Here is a 27,554-nt window from a genome sequence, read left to right as displayed (position 1 = left end):
TTTTGATTCTTTTGCCTGCTTTTAGGACTTTTTTCCTTCTGTTGGTTTTTCTTGTCCAACATTGTGATGTTTTTTTAACTCATTAAATATTTTTATAAAAAAGAAAATAAATGCTAACAACTGCTGGCAAGTATATGTATATGGTGCAATCCCCATTCACTGCTGGTTAGAATATTAACTAATCCAGTTATTGTAGAAAATAGTTTGGAAGTTTTTGTAAAAAGGATTCATAAGATGTCATTGTATCACTCGTAGGAATATCTGCAAGAGACTGAGCCAACTTATCCCAGAATTTTTTCACACCCAAACTTATAGAAACATTATTCACAACATTCAAGCTATAAAATCAGCTTATATGGTTTTCAGCTGATGATGAAGAAAATGTGCCATTTTAACCAATTAAGTTTTACTTGTTTACAAAATAATACAAAATTATGTGTTTGAAGGAAAATGGACTGTACTGCAGACTGTATTGTTCTCAATAAGATACAGCCATAAAGATTAGTAAGTGTTTTCTTCCATGTGTTGTCCTAGACTCTCTCTCCCTCTCCCACCTCTCTCTCTCTCTCTCTCTCTCTCTCTCTCTCTCTCTCTCTCTCTCTCTCTCTCTCTCTCTCTCTCTCTCTCTCTGTGTGTGTGTGTGTGTGTGTGTGTGTGTGTGTGTGTGCGCGCGCGCGTGCATGAATGACATTAAGCAGAGGGACATTATCTGAGGAAAGAAAGACAGGAAGGTGAAGTATGGGAGGAACTGAATGTGGTCTAAATGGATGAAACCTACCCTCATAATTGATTACTACACCAATACAAATAACAAATGCTATTTACAAAAAATGAGGGTGTAAATTAGTTCAACCACTAAACAGAGCACTTAAGGAAGTCCTTAAAATACTAAAAGTAGAAATTACATAAAATCCAATTATTCTGCTCTTGCATAAGCATCCAAAGACATGAAATGCAAAGAAGATATCTGGCAGATACCTTATTCACCCTAATGAAGATGTGTAATCTTCTTGGAAACCTGCTGATCTTTTCATGAATAAAGACAATAATCCCAGGAATTTCAATCAGGAATAAAGAAAAATAAATCCTTTTGTTTTCAGGGAAATATATGAAACTAGAGTTATAATTAGTGAATTAAAATAAAAACAAATAAAGAGGTTTTTCTCTCATATGTGAAAACTAAAAGAAAATTAATATTTTTACCTGAGTCCTCTTGATTATTAGGGAATGGGACGGATGAAGGAGAGTGGAAAGGAGCACATGGAAGAAGAGTGGTTACATGTGATCAATGCAAGTTGTATGCCTGTATGAAGATACCACACCAAAACCCACTACTAGGTACAACTAAATAAACAAGTAAACTAATAAAGCAAATAAAATGAGTGCTTTGGTTTCCAAAAAATAATATCAGATTAAGCAGAATGTAATTCAAAAGTAGCAATTGGTAAACTGTGCTAGGTGGTAGTATTATATGCCTTTAATCCCAGCACTTAGGAGGAAGAATAGCAAGTGAATCTCTATGATTTCAAGACCAGCCTGGTCCAGACACCCAGGGCTACACAGAGAAACCAAAAAATTAGTTAATAAACCTTTTAGTTCAAATGGGCTTCACGGGTGTGTACATCAGAGGAAGGGGGAAGGTCATTTTTCCTAAGGGGTAAAACAAACTTCTAGAGCTGGAATTTCTTTATGCTCAGATAACATACCACATCACACAATTGACACTTCTGTTAGATGAAATAAATGTTGAACTTCACTGGGAAATAAGATACTATTTGAAAAAAAATATTATATGATTTGTATAGCCTTTGAAACAGAGTTCAAAACAACTGGCTGGGGCCACAGCCTAACCACAAGTGTTTTTGGAGAGAGTAAGTTACAGATTTATTTCTCCCAAACCAGATTTTCTTAAGTCCTAACTACATCCCATTTTTCTCTAACCTGGGTTTGAAAGAGTTCCCAGATCCTGCAATAGAAATCCATTACATAATAAGATCTAGTCAGAAAGATATTCATCAGGACACTTAAAATTATTTTAGCCAAATGAAATGAAAAATATTAAACATTCATTTGACTTTAAAACCCAACCAGGAAGGCGCAGATGACTGCTGTCAAAGTAGTGGCTAGAAATTAAATTAAAGTGCTTTGCTTCCTTATAGAAAAATTAATAAGTGAGAGCACAGTAGGAATTTATATTTTATAGACCAAGGTTTGCTTTTAATGAAATAATTAAACACACTCATGTAATTATGGAAAGGCAGTCACCACTTATCTCAAGATGGATATAAAATCTTTTCCTTCTGTATAATTATCCCTGACATGTTAGAATTGAATAACAGCCCTAAGACTGCACAATTCTGACTAGTAGAAATGGCATTATAATGTTCACACATGTTGTCTTCCTTATATATGTCTCCACTGAATACTAACAGGACAGAAAAAAGAAACATATGTTAATGTTTTCTTTATTTCCTGGCTCCTATGATACCCTAACGAGTCAAGTCCTGTCCCTTTCCCAAGGAATTCTGGGTTTCCAATGTTCATATTATTGCTAAGGCCATTTCCCATCTGCATTTCCCTAAATGATTACCTTCTCTCCTTGAGTCCTCCTCTTTCCTGCCTACAGACATCTTTTTAGGTAGCTGATACTCATTTACCCTCAGGAAAAGGTACCAATCAACAATCTTTGCCCTGCAGTTCCATATGAGTGGAGAACCTCATAGTCCCTGTTGAGGAGGTCAGTGTCATTGCTTGCTTTCTCATTAGAGGGGGCAGCTCCTGATCTTGTATCTGTAGTATATGCCCCAATTGATCTGCCATCTTGCCCAATATAACATAAGCTCTTATATTTTATTTAGCTCCATCATTGGATCATGTGTTTTCATTTCAGATCTCAAAGATCCTCAGAAGAATGGTTACAAAAAAGTCACTTACCTGTTGTGAACTCTTGTCTCCTCAAGGAGAACTTACACACTTATAAATTCATTTCATTGTTCCAGTAATTATTCAGAGTGGTGGTGGATACTCATTTTTTTTCATGAGGACCTTTAAGCAGAGAGAAATGACTTACCTGTTCAACAGCAAAACTGAGAACAATTTTTATTTTAAATTTTTTCAGTCTCTGTTAAAGTCTATGTACTTAACTGTTGAATTCCATGTTTGCAATAGACTTTGGTAACTAGTGATTGAGGAAGGCTCAACTGAACGATGAGATGCCCCTAAATGCATAATAAGAGCTCATCAAGATATTTTCTAATGTAAACACAGTGATATTCTACTTGCTGTAAAGATGCTCTATTTCTTTAAAATACTATATTCCAGTGTCTCTCACCACCGGGACTTAATTTTTTATTCGTTTGTAGTGAGGGAAGCAACATAAAGGACCAAAATGAGGGCATTTTTATGAGTCAGTCATTGTCCCACATTTCCCAGTTAGCTCTCGAGAATTTGGCCATACCTAACTACATAAATGTTAACCCAGGAAAAAAATGAGAGCTAGCTTTCTCTATGCCAGTGAACTCTTCTGAAAGCCCAAAATGAAAATTTAAAAGTTGAGCTTCATACAAACAAAAATTGAACAAATATATATTACATATATTATGTACATACACACATAAAATAGAAAAAGAGGCAGGAAGAGATAAAACCACATAATGAGGCAGGACCATAGAACTTTATAGAAAATATAAGTCACATAGGGTTGTTTGAGTGAAAACAAGTTTTAATCTACAAAATCACACAAAGACACACACTTGTTACTCCAAGTTTTATTCTAAGTTTTTTTAACTTCCATACAATATGTAAACTTGTGCAATTAAATAATGTGTACTCAGAAAATGCAAATTCACTACATTTCTATAAACCAATTCCTCCTGTATAATCAATTACAACTATTAAAATATTTTCCTCTTTTGTACTTCAAATGCTCAAAAATAAAAGCAAGCATTTGTGAAGATTATTGATTTCTTCATTAGTGATATGTACACACTTTAATAATAATGTGATTTATATGTTGCAGGACTACACAAATGAAGCACACAATAGACAACATTTTTTTCCATGTGCAGTGGTCTCTCTCTTTAAGTAGCTCTTAGTTTGTTATAAAGGCGTGTTATGATTTCTCCCTAAAAGAGAAATGTAATTAATGAGTCATTTAGAAACAAATGTAAGAGCTTGCAATGAAATATTTTATAGATTGAGAAAGTAAGATACTATTGATTGGCTAGTCATATTCCCCAATTACTGATTGATAAGATGTCATCTCTCAAATAATAGATATTCTCCATACACAATTTTCTGGGCTGGATCTCTTAGCATCTATCACATATGCTTTTATGGATTGAAGTACTTTTTTGCATACCAGCCTTTCATTTCTCTTCATGTCTTCAACTGTTAAGTTTTACTCACAATCACATAACCCTAGATCACATCTCTGTTGGTATGTGTCTAAAATTTGTCAGAGTATCATTGATAATTTCAGGTACTCAGGCTTGTTCTCAACATGATAGTTGATTTTCTGTATGTTTTCCAATCCTATGTTGATGTGGGAGAGTCTTCTGTTTGAGTTTATTTCATTGGTTAATAAAAAAACTGCCTTGGGAAAAAAAAAAAAACTGCCTTGGCCTATTTGATAGGCCAGCCCTTAGGTGGGTGGAGTAGACAGAACAGGATGGTGGGGCATTGCCATGCCTCTCATCTCTGGGTCAGATGCGATAGAGCCAGCCACCAGGTCAGACATGCTGAATCTTTCCCAGTAAGACACCACTTGTGGTGCTACATAGATTACTAAATATGGGTTAAAGCAAGAAAGTTAGCCAGTAAGAGGCTAGAGCTAATAGGCCAGGCAGTGATTAAAAGAATACAGTTTCCGTGTAATTATTTTGGGACATAAGCTGGCCAGGCGGCCGGGAGCCGGGCGGGAATACAGCCCGCTGCCGCTGTTCCTCACTACACTATGTTCATGAAATGATGAAAGAAAAGTCATATGCAGCTAAACTCGACATTATAAAGCCCCAGGCTACCAGACAACTTGGAACAGTGTTGGCAGTGAATGAATTTGTAAACTTACTCTTTTTATGCCAACTTTTCATGTGATCTAAAGTTGCAACGCCTTTGTCTTGAAACTGGCCAAAATTAGAATTAATAAGAAAGAGGAAAAGAAAGAGACAGCATCAAATATTGGGGAAAACTTAAGGATTAATAATTTATAACTGTGTTTTAGAAGTTGAAGTGGAAATTTTAAAAACTAAAATAGTTTAGTGCTTTTCTGTGCAAGCTCTGGACTTCTGGAAAAATTTAGATGTGACACCATGAGTACATTGCAATTTAATAGTGTGATAACAAGCCTAATGACAATTAAATAAGCAATGTTAATAAAAGGCTGCATATCATCTGTTAGTGTAGGAGATGGCAGGTTTCCTAAAATAGGACAGGAGAACCAGGTTTGGAGGGATCCAATGACACCTTTCTATATAAATGACACTTCATATATCTATTGAAGAATACATGGAGGGAACTTTCTAGGTCAGGATTTATTTCTAAAACTTTATTTATATGCCTACCAAACTCATGAAGCTTATCGTGTTACTTTCAGTAATAATCACTGAATATATTTTTTACATTGGTTCTTACCTAATTTTTTTAAAACTTTAAGGAAATTAAAATTATATACACAAGCAGAAGGAATATCTCAAAATAAACACAGTAACATGGCCACATAATTAAATCCTAGCTAAAGACCAAAGCTGTGAGCCTAAAACCTTCTCTATCCCAATTTGAGGGAAATGTTTATTATTTATTGAATCATGGTTTTCTCACTGATATAATCTGAATTATTGTATGATAATTGCAATCATATTAGAGGAAAACTATCCTTATATAATTATTCTTCTATACTGCTACAGTGGTATTCAAACAGAAATTTAAAGTTGTTCTTCATAGTATGTGGATTGTGACTCACAGTGATGGAAACATAGACATTAGCTCACCAGAGAGCAGAATTGGGATTCAGATACAGGACAGAAGGAATAGCCAAGGACTTTGGAGTAATAACACAATTTCTAGGGAACAAAGTTCCAAAGTTGGAAATTATTCTGTGATAATATTATTTTGGAGACACACACACACACACACACACACACACACACACACACACACACACACACACACATCTACTCATCCCAAGTAGAGAAAGAGTAATAAACCAAGTAAGGATACTGGCAAATCCAACATGAATTTTTTTGGAGTAACTTCTAGGAATGTGGATAAAGTTTGTTACAAGAGTAGAAATGACTCAAAGATTACTTTGTCATAACAACCTCACCCCAGCATGGGTAACTCATGAAAGCAGGAGCCCAGGAAAATACTGATCAATCCATAGGGTATTCAACAAGTTAGCAACTCTCCTTTGAGTAGTTCAGTTTATTACTGCTTTTTCCAGGTGGCTTAGCTGATCTTAGACTCTTGCAGGTAGTAAAACTCATATTAGAGTGTCTTGAGTGGCTCTTATAGCTTATATATGCTTAGGCAGGTGGGGCCTAGTGAATGCAAGTGGTTTCAGAAACTTCCTGTGGCTTTCATGCTGTTTACCTTCTGATCTAAAAAACAAAACACACACACAAAAAAAACTTTTCTGTAAAATGGCATGTTTCACCTTGATTTAGAATACCCTACATCCTAATAAGCTACACTTCATGACAGATTTTTTTTTCTTGAAGAAGTTGCTATAGCACAGAACTATAAAGCTGGATTGATGGTACAGGGCTTCTGAGGCTGCATTAAGAGACTTATTGCCCATTCACTGGTACAAAGAGCAGAAAATTTAAGATAGAGAGCATTTTCTCAAGGTTTCACAATGTGTCAATCTTCATTATACTTGCTTTTGGTCATGTCATGGGTCTTTGATTAATGAGTATAACTTTTGTAATCCATTTATCAGATGGTGCATATTCACACAAAGTAAGCAGAATTAATATACTTAAAACTTGATCCCATGCAAAGAAGCATTATTAAACATCAGATCATTGAAAAACAGATGGGCTCATTTAAATCCAAATTAAGAATATCTATAGGAAGGCATCCTTCTCAAGGGCAAGAGGCTCACGGTCATCACTCTTAAATCAATTAAGATTAGGTATTTGAAAGTATGGTATTTACAAGGAAAATGAGTTAATGTCTGAGAATTATTTTCTTAAAATATAATATTTATGACTATAATATATTCAAATATCTGGAGAAAAATGAAGTACCTGCTCTTTTATCCTTGTTGATGTATGAATTTTTCTCCTGGAAAAATGTAAAAGCCCAGGACTTCAGTAAAGGGATTTCTGGTACTATGTCTCTTGTCCTCGGACTATGTGCTAACTGACTGGTCAGTTAAAGTAGAATTTATATGTCAACTTTTTTGATGACATTGTGCAGTTAGGTACTAACAACATAGAAGGCTTTCCTTATAATCTTTACTAAACTTAAAGCTGAAGTCAATAAGCAGACATTATTTAATTGCAGGAATAGCCAACATATCTGAAGTGTTTAAACCTGTATTAGAAAGCATATTTTCAGGAGCTATAGAGATGGCTCAGTAGTTAAGTGTGTTTGCTTACTACTCTTCCAGGAGTCATGAATTATGGTCCTAACACCAATATTGGTTTGCTTACAACTATGTGTAATTCCAACTCCAGAGAATATGATATCTTTTTCTGGCTTCCACAGATAACTGCACTCATAGACATATACCTACCTATACATACACAAACACATAAATTAATATTAATAAACATTTTAAAAGGAAGTCAATGTTTTATTTACAAACCGAATCTTTACCTATTCCTTGTTATAAGAAGCATATACATGTATTTGTGCAGTGACTATATATGTATAGTTTATTCCCAGCTGCCTAGACCCAAAATAATAACACCGAAACTGCTTGGCCAACTGAATAAGCATATTGCTAGCTGGCTCTTATATCTTAAATTAACCCATTTCTATAATTTTATATTTTTTACCACAAGGCTCATGGTTTACTGATACCGGTGTGCAGGTATCTTTCTCCTCCTGTGGATACATGGCATCTCCCTGACTCTGCCTTTTTTCTTCCTCTATCTTCTTGGAATTACTTCCTTGCTCTATTCTGCTAAGCCTCTCACCAAAACAGCTTTATTCATTAACCAATAAAAGCAACACATATACAGAAGGCCTTCCCATACCGTTTCTCTTTTTCAGCTACAGATTGGCATGCCAAAGTGGGCTAACTACATTCACATAAAACCTGAGAGATCTCGGGAAAGAAGTCTAGAAACACACACACACACACACACACACACACACACACACACATGAAACATGGCTTCATGGTAGCAGCATTTTCTTGGGTGGGCTCTATTTGCTAGAAGCATGCAGAGACATAGCTCCTTTAAGAAGGTCTCCTGGTTCATTCTAGTGGCAAGAATAACTCTGGCTTTTTTAGAAGGCTGAGCATTTAAACTAGGTTTGCAAACAGAGTGCTACAACTTGTTTAATGGTAACATAGACCCACTGTGACCCTGGAGCTGGAGTAATGAGCATGACTCACAGAGGTGGTGAACATGCCTCTGCCATGTTGGACTGGCAAAAGGCAAAAGGCAAAGTAGCCTTCTCTGCTTTGCATTTTAACAAGTGATCCTAGTCAGCAAAGGATTACAGATGAAAGATTGAGATTAAAAAGACCTCTAAATGGGTCACAGTGTTAAATAAATGAATGTAGGCTTGGAAGAGAGAAGAAAAAGAATAAAGAGACAGTAAAACTAATATAAAACAGTACAGACCATCATAAATTAAAGGAGGAAAGATTAAAAACAATGAATATTAAACTTGTAGAAAAAGTAATAGAGTAAAATAAGCTACATAAAATGGAATATACATAGGGTCTGGATTATGTATATTGTGCTTTCTTTGAAATTTTTGACTATAGGAAGATATTTGATTCTGAAGACTGCTAAGCAAAACCAACATATATATATTTCAAAGGTATTTTGACTCCAAAATTTGGGTCTAAGGATATGTTGCTTTGAAAAAGAAGTTCTTCTTTTGTTTCCAGAGAAGATGTGAACTGTGGATTACTTCTAGGCTAATGTCATCTGATGGACCAAGACTGCCTGAAAGGTCTCCACAAACTCCAAAATTATTTTGCTCAACAAAAAGCAGAAAGCATTTTGGGGAAACCTATGCCCAAATTCCCAAATATTGTTTACAAATATTTGTTTACATTCAAAAAGTGATATGCTATAGAGTTGAATTCTTTGCATTGGTATGGATCTTGGTTTATTTATACAAATTTAAGGTCAATTTCATTAATGTATAATGTATTGTGTTTGTTCAGCTAATTTAAAAATGTAATATATAATTATGAAGTATAAGTTAATAGATAGTCATACATAATAGCCAAGCTTGTAGTCATGTTAGGTCTTCTAGATGTGCAGAAATATATTTCAGATGGATATGTATTCTTCAAACCTTTCATAAACTAACAGAATATGGCTATTAAAATGATTAAGAAGTTAGGGCTTTTCATGACAATGAGACACATCTGCTCCTGGCAGCACCAATCTACTTCAACAGGGTGATGTACATTGAAGAGGCTCCTAATAACCATTTGGGCAAGAAACTGCTCTTGCCTGGACTGCTTGATATTATGCTGTATGAACTGGACATGCAGGACCCACAGAAAAAATGACTTTTGAACTTGCCTAAAGGTGAGACGATCCTTCAGGGTTCCTGCTTCATGCAACAGTCTGCTAGATATTCTGCAGGACACAGAAGAAAGTGACTGAAAAATTGCCAATATAGGTGGAACTGTTTTTAAAATTTCCTGCTTCATGGAAAAGTCTGCCAGATACTATGGGCCTGTAGGCTGAAGATGGATGCCCAAATGTTACAGAAGAACTTTGGGTCACTGTCCATGCAGTAAGATATCTCTGTCAATTCTAGAGTTTTGGAAGTTGTTTACAATGCACTTCCTGTTAACTTAGGCAATATTTTATTTTTCTTGGGTTTTTAATGGAGTTGAAGAACAGATAGTTATAGTTTTCCTTAGTTGTGATAAAAGATAAATTAGTTATAAATAACTGTAATTCTTGCTTGATAACTGTTTTGTTATATGTAATTTTACTATGTTAAAGTTAAGACCTTCCCTTTTATTTGAACATAAAAGAATAAATGACGTGGGAAGTCCTTCTATATATGTATTGCTTTTATTGGTTAATGAATAAAGCTGTTTCAGTGAGTAGCTTAGCAGAATAGAGTAATGTGGGAATTCCAAGGAAGTAGAGGAGAAAAGAAGGTGGAGTCATGGAGACACCATGTAGTCACTGAAGGAGAAAGATGCTTGTGTGTGGGTACCAGTAAACCATGAGCCTTGTGGTAAAATATAAAATAATAGAAATGGCTTAATTTAAGATATAAGAGCTAGCAAGCAATGCACTTAAGTGATTGGCCAAGAAGGTTTGTAATTAATACAGTGGAGTTCACTTACAATTTCAGAGGTTTAGTTCATTGCAATCATGGTGGGAAGCCACACCTCATTATTCTTCTAAAGTAATGTCATGCCCTATATCTAAGCATTCAAATATATGAGCCTATGGGAATATTCCTATTCAATTAACTGCACAGATGGTCTATGAACAACTTTCAAATATTTGGCCACAATTCACAATGTATGTACAGTTTAAGGAAGATAATCTGGTCTGTTCTCTTCTGCATGGCTGTTCTTCATACTTTAAAGAATTTCCACATACAGTTCAAGGGATAGGAAACACACTGGCAATGTAGGATTTTAGGTGAAAAGTACTGCTGTCCAGGAATGGAGACATCTGTGTATGTCATTTCCCAAGTGAATGTGAAAATATGTGTTTATTTAAAGGCTATGAATTAACTGCATATCTTATTGTTTTTCTTTGTGTATCACATTCTGTTAATTATTATGTTTTTTTTCTATGTCTACTGGCTTAATTAACAATGTTATTAAGATAGCTGGCTACATTTTTGGCAAAAATTATTAAGCAATTTCACAACTTACTCTGAAATGGAAATAATAACAATATATAATTTTACTTTTACTTTTTTTTTACTAGCACCTGGTCTTTGCTGGAGCTATTTTAACATATACAAACAATGTGCAGGGTAATTTGATAATATATATCAAAGATTATAACTATATGTATAAATAATGAACCAAAATTCAATTACTAGAAATTTATCCTAAGGAAATAGTTAAACATATGTCAAAGTTTTCACTTAATTAACTTCAAGGCTATTCAGTTTACAGCTGTTTGTGGTAGTAAAAAAAAAATGGAAAACACCAAAATTTGCAATAACACTGAACTAATTAGAAATAGTAGTAAACACTTATAAAAGAGATAATAATAAGAGGATAAAGTCACTGAAATCTGTTTAATAAGATGGACACTGTTACATGTGTACAACTTTAACATGAAAGATTTACATGATGGAAACAGATAATATAGGGGAGATCTGTGAGAACTGGGAACAGAAATGTGAGCAAATAGAAGGAAATAGGTTGGATACTACACTGGGGATTCTGTTAAGTCCCAGTGTGTTAGATCAGCTTTGATGAAGGTGACATGTAAACAAAAGGTATGAGAAAGGTATCTCTCAAAGTAGAATTGTTCTTTTAATCAGAACAATTGAAGGGCTGCAGTCTCTTTGAGGAAGTGGAGACTGCTCTGTTGCAACAGGAGCTTGAGGTTGTGGATGGCTTGAAGTGGAGAAGGGCTTACCAGGGTTGGGGTCCAGTAAATAATTTTTCTGGCTTTAGTTCTGTATCTGAATTTGGAGGGCCAAATCCTACTTTTCAAACCTAGCTTTCTAGCTGAAACAGCAGAAGACAATTTGGCTGTAGAGGGTGCTCTATTTTAGTTAGAATGATGCTAATAAACCAAATTAGTATATGAGAGTTTTCAGAATTAAGTTTATAAGTTTGAGCTTGTAAAACCTAAAATGGAAAAATGGAGGAACGGAGCAAATAACTTGAGTGAAGAAAGAAAAGGTTTGAAGCTGGGGACACTTTTGATCTTTTTGTCACTTCATATGTGTGGTTGCCTGAGTGAGACTTTGAAAGTCAAAAGTAGTATCTAATTTGTGTTGGGCTAAGACCTCAGTCAACATGTAAACTAAACTTTTGAGGTTTGTTTTAAAGCAACCAAAGGCTGTTTATGATTGAGATCTTACATCCCATTTTAGGAAAGGTAAGTGTGAGGTTAGTTTCTGATAATAAGTTGTCTCCTGTAACCAGAAAGTAGACAGAATGAATGACCAGGGGCTGGACCAGGTGTACCCAATTTCAGTGACCTGGCAGGCAAAGCCAAGGTAGAAAGTCAAAAGACCTTTGGTGTGGTGGCTTGAATAAGAATGCCCTCAAAGGCTCATATATTTGAATGCTTAGTCATCAGGGAGTGGCATTACTTGAGAAAGATTAGGAGATGTGTCCTTGGAGTAGGTGTAGTTTTGTTGGAGGAAGTGTGTCACTGGGATAGGTTGTGAGGTTTCAGAAGCCCACACCAAGCCCAGTGCCTTTCTTCCCCTGCTGCCTGAGGATCTGGATACTCTCAACTACTTCCCCAGCACCATGTCTGCCTATGTACTGTCATGCTCCCTACCATGATTACAGTCGACCAAACCTCTGAGATTGCAAGTGAACTCAAAAATGCTTTCTCTAATAAGAACTGCCTTGGTCATGGTGTCTCTTCACCACATTTAAACAATTATCAAGACACCCAGGGTCCAGATAGAGTGTGCCAATCTAGGGCATAGATTAAACCCAGGTGTTAGATGCACTGTGGTTGAATTATATAAATCCTCTGCTTAGGAGGTCAAAGGCAACAACAGAATAAGAGCAACAACAATAGTGGAAAAGAAGGAAAAGAGCTCAAACTGAATTTAGCCCTCAAAACTCTTCAGTCAACATGACTTGCATGACTCACATAGACAGAGGCCAAATAGATCCTCCTATTGACTGTTTAGCCCATAGTAAATTTGGAGGATTAAGGGCCTTTTAATTGGGTGTTATGAAAAATCCATGTGCTTCTGTTTAAGGGGTATCAAGAATTTATTAAGATATAAAAGGAGGAAAATACACTCATGAATAAAGGATATGGTAAATCCCCTTACAGAGTCCTTGAAAAGCTGGGGACCTATCACATGTTGCTCCACATCACCTTACCTAGTCTTCATCACACAAGTAGGAGCAACCTTCTCCTTTTTTTCTTTTAAGAGGTCCTGAGAAGCACCACCTCTTTTGGCTCTATTGGGCAAGATAGCCCAAGGTCATGGGCAGAGCGAATACCCACTACAATGTGGTTTGACAGGTTACAGGAAATGGGAGACAATGAAGGAGGGAAGGAGAGAGAGAGAAAGAGAGAGAGAGAAGAGTCATCTAGGGAGGAGACCTGAGTCTCAGCCCTAGTGAACAACACACCAGGTTTTAACACCAACATGCTAAATTGTGACTGAGGGAAGTGACAAGAAATTAAAGAGAGAAGTAAGTCATGTCTGAAAGCAGAATTCATTATTTATAATCGTAACAACTGAAAGACCACAGTCTCTTTAAGGAAATGGAGACTGTGTTGTGGTTTAGTCAAGACTTGAAGTGTTATAGGTTTTGAAGCGGGGAGAGCATATCATGGTTGGTGTTTAATAGATGATTTTCTGTCCTAAATTATGCCTTTGACATTTCAGATAGGAATTTCCTGTGCTGGAAGATATTCTTGAGCAAGGAAGGTTTCTGGAAAAGCATTTGCCAAACTGATAAATTTTTACCATTTACAGGGATCTAACAGATTCCAACAAGGAGAAAAGAGAAGATAGAGGGAAAGGACAAAGAGGTAGTTAAAGATATTCTTCCTCTTATTTTGATCGCTAATGCCCCTAGAGATATCTTATCTTAGAGAATACAGGGAGACTAGCACTTTTGACAAGAGCTTTAGGAATAGGATTTTTGTCAACCCAACTAGACCTCTGGATGAAACCTAATTCAACAAATTATCTATCTTATTTTGCTACTTTAAAAATGATGAAAGTTGGATGGGAGAGAGGGCCCAACAGGTAAAATATTTGCTCTGTAAAACTGGAAATTTTTAAATATAAAAAAAATTAAAAAAAAATAAATTAAAAAAAAACTGATATGCTGAACTCAATCCCTGGATCCCAGAAAAGGGTAGAAGGAGAGAACTAAGTACAGAGCTGTCCTCTGATCTCTACACATGTGCCATGACACACGCACACCCCCACTCACTGCTCCCTATCTCAGATATATTATATGTGGGACTAAGGAGATGTCTCAACTGAAAATATTTGTCACACAGGCATGTGGCGACAGTTTAGATCCCAGAAATTAAATGAATACTTTGCAGGTATGAGATCTCACCTATAACCCAGCCCTGGGAGGGAGAAGTAAAGGATCCTGGAAGCAGCATGCCTATCTAGACTAGTTGTACCTGTGTGCTTCAGATTCCGTGTGAGAGCTTCCTTCTGAAATACAAGTGAGAATCAAATAAGTCACCTAGTGTCAAACTCTGCCTCCACAAGCAAGAACATATATACTTGCATCCACCCCCACATATATGTAGACATCTGCACCTGTACACATATGTGCCCATATATATGTGACCATGCTCACACACATGAACCTCCAATTACAAAATGTTAAATATTTTGAGGCTTTCTTAACATATCACATCTACTATTTCAAATTTAAAACAATTCTTGCTTTTTATGACATTGTTACTAAAAAGTTATACAATGCGATGGCCCTTTTCCATTTAATTTTCTTTAAAATGAGACAAAGTCAACTCATATGCATTATTCCCAAGAAATTATTACTAGGCTGCATTGTTATTGTGTAAAGATTAATGAGGGAACTTACAAACATAGATGGTCAGTCTCTACATACTGTGGTTATCTGCTAGAATCTTCACCTGGACAGTGTTTACATAATTAAGACTCATTGGATAGCATATGACTCTATTTGTCTCATGTGCTTATTAAAAACTGTCTAAAATGTTCCACAAATATAAAGCCTTATATCCATTGCACTTTAAAAGCTTTTTAGGAGAAACATAGTCTTGAAACATTTACCAATGCTTCCTGTACCTTACCTTTTACATAACTTTATATTAATATCTTGTAATTATTTACACATGACCTTTATCCCTAATTTATCTTTATTGCTCTTTTTTCTCAGATTCTTTTATGCATTTATTTTTTAAAATATTAGTTTAAATTTCAAGAGTACTTTTAAGTTTGATCATTACTACTGTGATTAGTTTTGAGATTGATAATAATCACAAGAATATGAAACTTCAACTTAAATGAGCAGCCACATTGATCACATGTTCCTTACTTACAGGTGACTTTCTGCCTGATTGTGAACTGATGCCTCACAGTAATCTTTTTCTCTTAATATGCTGACCATTTCAGGAGAAACAATGAAAAATGGGCTAATGCAGCACAGGAGGAGATACTTACCATATTTTATATTTATCATTTCAGGAAGAGAGAAGTGGAAGATGCCAAGTATCACCTGTATATGAAACACTGGGACCCTCCTGGTATAGAATATATATCTTTTAAAGAGGCTTTTTTTTTTTTTGCTCAGCTTTAAAGTATTGTTTCTTGTAAAGAATTTTTGCTTCTGAGAAAGGGTCTTAATCCACAGCTCAGGCTGGCTAGGAACCTGTGACATTTTTGGTTCTGCTTGACTTGCACTTGGGTTGTCATTATAAACCACCTTGCAAAGCCCTTACAATTCAAATAAGAGGAAATGGACTGGAGGAGACAGCTCAGTGGGTGAAGTGTTTGCTGTGTAGGTATCAAGACCTGTGTTTATATGTGTATCATCTTCATAAAAGACAGAATTTGCAGAGTTAATCTGTAGCCTCAACACTGGAGGGAGGGGGATAGAAGATGGGTATGTTGCAGGGTTTCTAGTCCAGGAAGTTCTGAAAGCACCGGATTCGATGAGATGTCTTGTCTCAAAAAAAAAAAAAAAAAAAAAAAAAAAAAAAAAAAAAAAAAAAAGAAAAGAAAAGCAAAAGAGAGAAGAGTTGACAACATTTCAATCCAGCTGTAAGCATAGTAACAATTACAACTGGACTTGTATAATAATGGCAATAGAACCAACAGGAGTCTAATTGGACAGAAAACCCACTCAATTGGAAGAACTTGTTGTGGGATATTTGATCACATGGTGAACTCCAAGACTGTGTTAATTAAGTAAAATCAACCTTTGGTGAGAAGGTGGGGCCAGCAAGTAGTCATAGAGAGTCACAGGAAGTCCAGAAGACAGAAAGATGCACAGGAAGTAGCAGGGAGGGACTTTGACTCTGGCAGTCTTTTTTGGTTTGAAGCATTGAAAGGACACTCTTTTTGGGTTGCTGTCTAAGTAGGACGATCAGCTGGTTGCTTCTCAGCCTCCCTGAGCTAACAGATTTTCACCCCAGCATCTGACTCCCAACTATTTATTGCTAAATAGGACAATAGAAATAGATGGAACAGGGGACCAAACCGGACTCTCTGAATGTGGCTGATGGTGGAGGAGGACTGAGAAACCAAGGACAACGGCGATGAGCATGAACTCTACAGCATGGATGGGCTCACTGTGAGCCTTGTCAGTTTGGTTGCTCACCTTCCTGGACTTAGGGGGAGCTGGGAGGACCTTGGACTTAACATAGTGAAGGGAACCCTGATGGCTCTTTGGCTTGGAGAGGGGTGGAGAGGGGGTATGGGTGGAAGGGAGGGGAGGGAAGGGGGAGGAGGAGGGGAGGAGATGGAAATTTTTAATAAAAAAAAGAAAAAAAAAAGAAATTTAGTTTTAAAGTACATTTGGTGACAGAGACAAAAGCCAATTCTGACAGAATGGAAAAGTCCCGCTGGGCCTTGGCCTGAAGAGCAGGGCAGTGATTGTGGAGCCACTGTTAGTAGCTGATATAGCAGTAGATTCAGGAGCACCCTCAGGAACAGTGATCAAAGAACAGGAAATCATACCTGGTACTATAAACCAGCACCTGAGACTGGAGACAGACCCCGGAGGAGAACATACTACTGACATGTTACTAAACTTAATATAGTCACTAAATGCCTTCTAAACAAATGCTCATCCTTAGATCCATAGAGTAGTGCAGCTCTCAAATCTTATTGTAGATTGGATGCTGTTACAGAGATTCATAATTGGTCAAAATGCAGAAAATAAGATACGTTGGTGTCTCTAGCCCCAAATCTGTCTTACATGTAAGAAAATCCTTACTCCAAGGCTCAGGAAACATTCTTAAAAAGCAGAAAGAAATATTGTAAGATCTGGAGAACAGATATGTTTATTACTCCATAGTGTTTTCTGGACAGGACATAGATATTGCACCCATGAACTCACAACAATATGGCTGGCTGCACAAGAACTGCAAAGACTCTACCAATCAACAAGTCAGCATGGGTAGAAGAAAACATTACAGGGCCCAGTCCTAGGTGAGATCTACTGGTAGTAAATGGCTCCTGAGGGAGAACCAATTTCTCTAAAGTTCAGCTCCAAATCCCACGTGGTTAGTTCTAAACATGTGCACAGACAGATCACACTAAATGAGTTTAAAAGAGGTCATGAACAGGAGAAGGGCTGTGGGGAAAATGAGAAGATTTGGAAGGGTTAGAAATGATCAAAATACAATGAACTCATATGTAAAATTATTTTTGAATAATCAGAAGATGGAAACATTTGAAAGCAACCTATGACTTCCACATGCACACACACATAGATAGGTACTCCTGCAAACAGATGCATACAATACACACACACACATGTACATACATACACAAATATGCACATACAAAGAGAATAAAATCAGGGATAACTGAAATAACCCAACATTTTTATTACTTGTGAAAGACAAATCTAAAAACATTAGAAAAATCACAAAATAAATATTTACCTTTATAGAAAACTTAAATTATCAGAATAAATTGTATGGATATAAACCTCTTGACACAAAAATACAAAACGGTTTGATATATCATATGTTTGTGTCAATATTTTGATGTAACAAGCAGTGAGTGCTTTGAAAAGCAGGAATAATTATAGCTATAATCTATTGAATAGTATACTAAGAAGAACTATACAGAAATCTGCATGCTTCCAGGGAAGAATTACTTCAATTTTAATCAACATCCCAGTAGAACACTTTAGAAATTTGAATGATTAAAGATACCCTCTGTGTGAAATGCGCAGATGCTGTCATAATACAGAATAGATGACAGAGCACTTCCATTGTAGGATCATGTTAAGAGCACGAGGATCCATAATTTTGCACATTAGCACAGAAATGTATAATATAAGGGACTCTGAGCACAAAATGGGGAGAAAAATCTACTGTCACAAAGGAAATAACTCCAATAGCTCAATTCTATGCGGAAAGACTGTTACAGTGAATAAATTAATGGGAGATTCTCTCAACCATGTTACTTTCACTTGACAGCAAACTTAAGAAAGATTAATTAGGAAATATTCAGTGTATATGGGGGGAGAGGACTGGGGATATGTTCAGAGGATAAGAACTATGCCAGGCAAGCACAAGACCCAGAGATTAAATTCCAAGCACACAGATAAATTGCCGTGAGTGGTCACCCATTCACCTACTACCCTATCACTGCAGTAAGTAGAGACAGGAGGATTGCTTTGTCATGCTGGTGGCCATCCTAGCATCAGGCACAATGATGAATGCTGTTTTAAGATACTAAGAGCAGAGTACTCAACATCCTCCCAGGGCATCTGATTATATGCGACCACCCAACACACACATGCACATACACCAAACATTTACCTACAAAACAAAATAAAGAAATTGCCAATAGACCACCAAAAATATCTACTGGATGTAACAACAACAAAATGTCCAGGGAATTCTTTTGTCAGTTGCATTAGAACTTAGAAACTAGGTAAAGGAGGTGGGATACATATTTTTCTACCAATTGAGTAGTGGGGCTGATGATTACAGATGAACACTTCAGTCACAGACGGTAAGGATGCAATTTAGTTTTTAACACTTATATAAAAATAAACTACACACAATAATCTATGTCTATGGGCAATCATGAATACAAATGTGAAACAAATATATAAATTGTGTAGAAACATTCACTAGACTACATGGTTCCTGCTGAGAGAGAGATAGCTAGTGTAATATTCTATAAATATCATGAATTGTGTAGTCCAAGGAACAGTATACCTAGTCTTGCCAGTGCTGGCCAAAGACCCAGGGTCTGGCTTAGGAAACCTGTCTGAGATTCTCCCTATACATTAGTAAAAAAGATCAAAAGGTTTAGATGGAACATTTAGTGAAATGATAGGTCACAATTATAGTTCCCTCTGGCTTGTCAAAATTATGCATTTCTAGAGCTCATTGATGCAAACAGCTCCTTCTTCAGTGGAGGAGGTAGCTAGTTGTCTAAGGTATGCTGTGTTCAACATACACTTTGAAGATGAAGGAAGCAAACCTCCATGGTAGCTAGCTCTGCTTCTACTCACAGGACACTAATAGTAGTCTTTGTTCCTGGAGAAAGGTGAGGGATACTGTCAAGCATGCTATGAGGGCTTCTGTGAGGTGCAGGATGAGAAGTGTGTGAGAATGAGCCCTGACTTCATTCATTTCATAGCCTTTGCTTATCTGAGGTTAAAGTTGACGGAAAAAGTAAATCAACTAACCACATGTCATTCAAAATTAGTTTAAAATAAGATATCGTGGTTGCCTTAATGTGGAATAGATAAAAGATTGTTGTACTTTCCACTGACAAAGGACACAAGTTCAAAGACAGTCCTAATGCTAGGATAAAGACTGCTCAAACATAAGGAAATTCATAAAAATTAAGTTTTCCTCTTGGTACTTCACATGGGTAGATTCTTTTAGTCCTCTTAACTAAAATTATTAATGAAAATCATATAATGACCAGACCTTGTCCTTAACGAAGCAATTAGTCACTGTGTAAATAGTCTGAGCCTGTGTAAATGACTTGTAAATTCATGTTAAATATTTGGACTCATGCCAGTGGAGAGTCCACAGCTGAGAGGAGATAAGAGGAAAGAATGAGCACCCAAGCAGATATGCAAGTTGCGCTTGTTTGCATCTGAGCATAAATAGTAGCAGGGGTATTTATTAAATCTGTAAGGTTATAAAGCTTCTTCTGGGTTGCTCTGAAAGTTACATGTAAGGTCAAATATTTGCGACACAGATCCTCAGCTCAGACCTGTGGCTCAACAATCTAGGCAGCTCCTGTTGTGTCCCTGCCACATCATCCCCAGGTACATGAATTACAGTGTTTCCTTTGATGTTTATCATCTGAACGGGAATCTAATTAATCTGAAGTCACTGCATTCATTTTGTAGATGGAATATCTGTTTTGCTTCATGAACTCAGCAATTGTGACAATGGGGTTGTCACCTTGTTCAGTAAATGAGAAATCTCACAAACACTGTGAAAGAAAACCAATTTAAAACACACACACACACACACACACACACACACACACAGCAAATGCTCATTTGCTGCTGGCAAGGCCCAAAGGCCCACATACATAGTTCTCAATCTTTTCCCTGCATCTTTGATAGCTGTGCTTTTTTACACCATTATAATCAACTCTGTCCTTTCTTTTCTTCCTCGAGATGTTGGCTTATAAGTCATTTACTGAATGGAGGAGTTAGAATAAATATATACTGAAGCGTAAACACAAGAGTCTTATAATGGGTCCAATTTTGAAGGTTCAAGCTTTGAAAATCACATAACAGATAAGACGTGTTATATTGTGATAAACTGACGCCAAACTATCTCATCAATAAGTACTCAGCAATACAAAAATAGCAATGATGTGGTGTGGTAAATGCCACTGCTGATTGCTTCCCTCCAATTACCCACAGAGAGGTCTAACAAGTAATTTTGCTTTTTCCTGTGCCATTCCCTGACAATCTTTCTTAGCAACATGTCTGTTCCTTAAGTCTTGATTATAAAACTCTGGTGTATCTCCCTGAAATGCATTTTGGGTTTTCCTATGCCTTTAATCATCCCATTCTTAATGACAGCTGGCCTGATATCTTCCTTCTGCCCCACCAGAACTATTCTAATTTTTCAGAATACATTCTCTTTCAGAAGATAAATGTGTATAGACTAAAACAAGTATGAGATTTCTAGAAAGCATTGACAATTTAGAAGTTTTGCAAGAAACAAGAGAATATTAAAGTCAATGGATTTTATCGACCCATTGAATCCATGATCTATGGATCACTTGCTTTCCAGGCTCAGCACTTTGGGTTTTTGTTTTCACTTCCAAAACCTTCTTTCCCTTTTCATGACAGCAGCCAAGTGTTGGAAGCAGAGTAGTGTTATTAGCTTGATAGATTGTAGTAGGCTGTGAGGTCTTGTAAAAACCTCCTAATGTTTTCTGTTCTTTCTGAGCCTTGAGTCCAAGCTAGCAATGTTTCTCTTAGAAAAAGATATTCCCAACATGATTGGGGTGAAGAGTGTCTCCAATGTATGTGACAGGGTCTCATCCTACAAGACAAAAAAATCTAAAATCCCAAGTCTCCTAAATTTCAGACTATTTAGCCATACTTCTTAGTTATATCATCACTGTGTTTATATTTTTCCACAATTACATTTTTATATAATAAAGGGCTTTGGACTGAGTAGAGAATGATCCACAGGGGTATGTAATCTAAGCAATAGATAAGGGGTCTAGCCATTACATATCTCTCCTATGCAAATTAAAATACCTCAAATCAGACTTCTTCCATAGAGTTGCCTCTTGTCCTTCAGAAGACCTAGGTACAAATTCCAGGCAAGAAAAGTCACCTGATAGTCACCAAGATAATTCAAACTAAGCAGTCCAAAGTAGACTGATGTGCCACATTCTGCCTTCCTCATAGGGACCACAGGGAAAGATCAGATACAGGCTTTCTGATCATGCCTCCTCGATCACATGGCCCCAATGGAATATGGCAATCTCCAGGCCAGAATGTAAAGCAAACTCTATCTCCCTAAGCGGCTCTGTCTCCTTTGTGTCTGACCCCGATCCAGAGCAATTCTTTAGTCACCATTTTTATGCTCCATTTATAGCATAAAAAAATCAAAACAAAAAAAACTTTGATAGTGTTGCTATCAAAAAGGCTGAAAACCAGACAACAGGATGTTTGACTTAGGGCATGGTGACCTGGTGTTTTGAGATGGAAGGAGGTAAATACACTTGTTTGTTTCTTGTATCATGGAAAGGAAGTCTTTTGTCCTCCCCCTTGATTGGGGTATATAAGGACTATGAGTAATAAACTTAAGGCCGCTACAATATTCACTAGGGGCCCTCCTGACTCTATCTTCTGTCTCTTTTCTATTCCTTTCCTCAGTCCTCACTCCCCTTTTCAGTAATGTGCAAACAAGTTGGGCAGGACCTGACAGATTGCACTATACTACTCAACTATTCTTTTTCTCTTCACTGCCACTCTCTAGGTGGTCCCTTATATCGTAACCTCCACAAATTCAATTCTTCACAGTTTCTTTTTTGTTGCTAATAACCTCATTCAGTTTTCTCTGTATTTGATATTGCAACTATTTTATCCCTAACTACAAATTGATAGACAATAGTGCTATTGTTAGGTCTTTTATTAAAGTTCAACTCAACGAAATTTACTGAGTAACTGAAAGAAGCATCTAAAAATATTCCAGAAATGGTTACAATCGGTATAAGCAGAAAAATTAATGCAGAGGACTGAAAGTTTATCATCCACGTCTCTGTGCAGCACTCACGGTGACCCAAGAGCCTATCTCCTTGTATAGTCAGTCTTTTTCCATATTCCTCCTCAATAATTGCCAGACATGTTATCTAAGATTCAACAAGTTTTCAAATTCCAGGAGTGTTTTATATTTGAAACTATGCAAAACCTCCATCATTTTAAAAATCCCAAATAATAAAGTGAAATATTCCTATCTTTGCAATGTTATAGGGCTCTGCACCCTCCTGTAAAGATTTAATGATACAACCTTTGTTTTCAAACTAAAACTTTGGAAGTGGAACAGTGTGCCCATCCCAGGGTGTAAAAAGCAAAGTGATTGGCATGAGAATAGAGCTTATCAGTTAATAATTTTTGGATGTTCCAGTCACTGCTAGGATTAACATTTTCCATACCTTTTTAAAATTTATCATTGTAAAGTACATATTTTATTCAAAGCAACACTGGGAGAAAATAATCTCAGCATGTTGAAGAACAGTCCATGTTTTCTTACTTCTAAGATACTTGTTCAAAGACTTTTTGAAACTTTAGCTGTTTGGTGCTGCTGTAAACTGAAATCAGTACCTCAAGGATATTAGCATGTTCTTTACCACAGAGCAAAGCAGGCTGTATTCCTCTAAAGAAATTTCTTTAATTATTCAGTCTTTTTAAAAAATATTTTTCCAAAGGAACAACAGAGTGAAAAGGAGCTTGACCTTCTTTTCTCATCATGGCATGTGGTTTTTATATATATATATATATATATATATATATATATATATATATATATATATTCTTCTCTTATACATTGCATCCTGACTACAGTTTTCCTTCCCTCCACTCCTTCCAGTACCTCCACAAATATTTTCTCCCTCATCTTTTTCCAGAAAATATCAGGCCTCCCAGGGAACCAAACTCACCATGACAAGTAACAGAAAGACTAGGCACAAACCCTCATATCAAAACTAGACAAAGCAATCCAGTAGAAAGAAAAGGGTCCCATGAGCAGGAAAAAGAGTCAAAGACACCCCAACTCCCACAAGAATACCATTCTATAAATCAAAACATATAAGCAGAGGAACTAGGTCAGACCCATACAGGATCCCTGTTACTTTAGTCTCTGTGAGCTCCTATAAGCCTTGTTTAGTTGATTCTGTGAGCCATATTTCCCTGGGGTCCTCTATCTCTCTGACTCCTAAAATCCTTTCTCTTCTTCTTCTTTGTGGTTCCCCAAGCTCTGCCTCATGCTTGGTTGTAGATATCTGCATCTGTCCTCATTAGCTGCCAACAGAAGCCTGTCTGATGATGAAGGGGCTAGGCATTAATTTATGAGTATAGCACAATACCAATATAAATCATTTCATTCACTTTATTTATTTATTTACTTACCAGTTCTGTTATTCTAGATCTTTGGGCTGTTTTGCCTCTAGTTGCTGTCCATCTAGGAAGTGGCAAGTTTGGGCTTCCTCTCTTGGCACATGCCTCAAGTTGGACCCTTCAGTGGCTGCCTCCTCCTGCAAGGTTCTACCATAGTCTTGGCCTACTCTGGAAAGGCATATAATCTGACAAAAAAGTCACTCTCTTACCTGTGTTCAAGGCTCTCATTTGCCCAGATATTGAGGATGTCATTCATATCAGCTTGTACAAAACAACAGCCAGCACTACACCATTAGTGAATTAACAGGTCATCGGAACAGTGTTGAGTGGTGAGATACTAGTAGTGCTCTAGTTCAAATTCCCAGAGTTCAAGATAATGGGATCAACCATTCCAGGCAGGGTGCCTTTGGAAATGTATGTCAGGAAGGCAGTATGCTTGCACTAACTAAAACCTGGCATCATTGACAACACAAAATGAATGCCAAGCATAAGTAATATGTCATCTGTTCTGCCCTACCTGCCTTAGACTTACTAGCTTTGGTTGTGTCTAAAGATTATTATATGGAGAGAATCCCTGTACTTCCTTTGCTGGTTAAAGATAAGGCCGATAGTTACAAGAAAACCAAGGAAGTCATATTGTTGCTTATAAAACTTAAAGTCTGGGATGACATCAAAAAAATCTGGCGATATCTCAACAAATGATCTTATAATGACAGAATGCAAAAATATGTGGTGTTCAGCTTAGGAGATGCTTAATCATCTATAATGAAGACAGTAGTCTCATCAAAGCCTTTGGAAACATCCTTAATATCACTGTATGTAATATAAGCCAACTAAACATTACAAAACTGCTCTTAGTGGACATGTAGGGTATTTCTACATTTGGATTAAAAGTACTTCCTAGAAGTTAGATAAGATGTATAACACTTGACCTAAAGCTACTTCCCTTCAGAATTAACTATCAACTAATATCTGTATCGTGCACAAGATGGCGAATGCAGAGGCAACAGGACCTCGAAGAACCCAGAGATCCAATGAGCACTTCAAGAAGCAAGCATGAAAGTCAACACAGGAGTCTTGATGAAGAGAGTAAATTTTGAACTTGAATCCACATGCAATGATTATGCCCACTACACCAACCTCCTATAGGTCAGAAATCATAGGTTCTGGGTACAGAAAGTGGCAATGGCCCTGAAAGACAAGTCAAAGAAGGAGGTGTAGAGAAGAGGGGAAGCCCGCAGACTATGAAAAGAAAGAGCCCATAGAAAAGAAACCTGTGGAAGGTAAATGAAGCACAGAGGAAAGTGGCTAGATTCTCTATTTCAGAAAGAGCAAACAGAGAACCTATCTGAATAAAGACCTGGTCAAAGATATAATGAATGAAAATGCTCTTTTTTTCCTATGGTCTTCTGACTTTGAGAACAGATGATTCTTCACCCTTATTCTTGGCATAAGATATACAATCTGTGCTACCTATATTCTGCTGTAAGATAAAATAGTTCAAATTCTGGATACTGACAGTTCCAGATGATGGGGAGATGCAGAACCATGGAAACTATTGTTCATTTCTGTGGGAAATAAGATGACACTCAGAGTTCTGTTGACAAGAAAGTTCTGTAGCAAGTAAGATACGTTTCCCCTGAGAAATATGAAATAGTGGAAGAGTGTGAGCCTGAAATTCTGAATACAAAAAGACGGGCTGGAAAGACTTGATGCATCCATGCCAAGGAAAGACGGGGTGACTATGAGACACAGTTGGTGTTGTTTTCATGAACACATGATAAATGAAAGAGCCTTATCTTAAGACAGACTCAGAATGGAAAGATGTTCAGCAAAGTGTTGTGAGAGAGAGCAGACTCCAGATATTTTAATTATTTGAGCCAAAATGGAGGATTTCCACGTCTCTTTCTGGTGGGAATGCATAGAGGAGTATTTTTTGTCCCCTCTTCCTTTTTAATATACTTTTGATTATATTGACACACTCACAGTACTTTAAGTAAATATTCCCCCACAAGTTACTGCAATCCCATATTGACTGTAGCACTATTTCCGATAGTCAAATTATGGAGCCAAATTAGGTGGCCATTTACTGTTGAGTGAGGTTTCTGTCCTGCCCGGTTCCTGCAGTCTTTAAGCCCCAAGGAAATCACACAGAGATCTACATTAATTATAAACTGATTGGCCTAGTAAATCAGGCTTCTTATTAATTAATTTTTATAACTTATGTTATCCCATAATACTTGTCTGTGTGAGCCACGTGGTTTGGTATCTTTTTTGTGAGGTAGTCACATCGTGTTTGCTCTGTGTCAGAATTCCTCTCTGCCTGGGTGATAGCTGCAAACGGACTCTTTCCTCTTCCTAGAATTCTCATTTCCCCACCTCTACTTCCTACCGGGTCACTCCAAATATATTTCCTGCCTGGCTACTGGTCAATCAGCATTTATTTAAAATACAAGTGACAGGGTACAGACCATTGTCCCACAGCAATTTACAAATGAATGCATAAAGAAAATACAAGTTATTTCAGTCATAAAGAATACAATTATAACATTTTCATGAAATGACTACAACTGAAGGTCATATTAAGGAAAATATGTCAGATGAATATAATATTTTCTTTAATTTTGGAGTCTTATAATTCATTGTACATACATAAAACATAACTATGGCTGTGTATTTGTACATATGTATGTATGTCATGTACATATATGTGTGTGTATATACATATGTACATATACACATATATGTGGAAGCATGAGAGAGACTGGGTGATGGGAGGGGACAAGCAGATGGAGAAAGGAGAACAGAGTGAATATGGTTAAAGCACCTAAGATATTTGAAAGAAATTATCATTTTGACTCTACACTATGCACAATGAATACATACTGAATTTCTTAAAAAGTGATTTAAAATCTGTTCTGTAACTTGTTTTGACAATATTCTACTTTTAAACTTATATCACCTCCCATAAGCATTTCATTTACCTAATGAAAACATATTTAAAGTAATGGGTACACAGCATTTCAATTTACATATGTAAATAAATTTAATCAGTAGAAAATTCTGGCAGAGGAAAGTGTATGAATGTAATTATTTCTTTGGCTGGCCACTCCTTCAAGTTTACAGTAATATTTTATAGTTGGAACTAGAGATTAAGTTTTTGGGGAAAAACTGTCTTCAATATGGGAAGGTCTATAATGACAATTGCTAGCAATTATCAAACTCTAATGCATGTGAAGTACATATTTTTTCCATTCCATAGAAACCTAACAAAGTATTATTATCTTTCCTTCAAAGATGGAGAAACTGATGTTCAGGAAGATGACATCATTTTCTAAAGCACTGACTCTCAAACTTCCTAATGCTGATACCCTTTAATACAATTCCTTATGTTGTG

Source organism: Arvicola amphibius, chromosome 12 (assembly GCF_903992535.2).
Source record: "Arvicola amphibius chromosome 12, mArvAmp1.2, whole genome shotgun sequence".
NCBI classification, from domain to species: domain Eukaryota; kingdom Metazoa; phylum Chordata; class Mammalia; order Rodentia; family Cricetidae; genus Arvicola; species Arvicola amphibius.
This window is presented reverse-complemented; position numbering follows the sequence as displayed.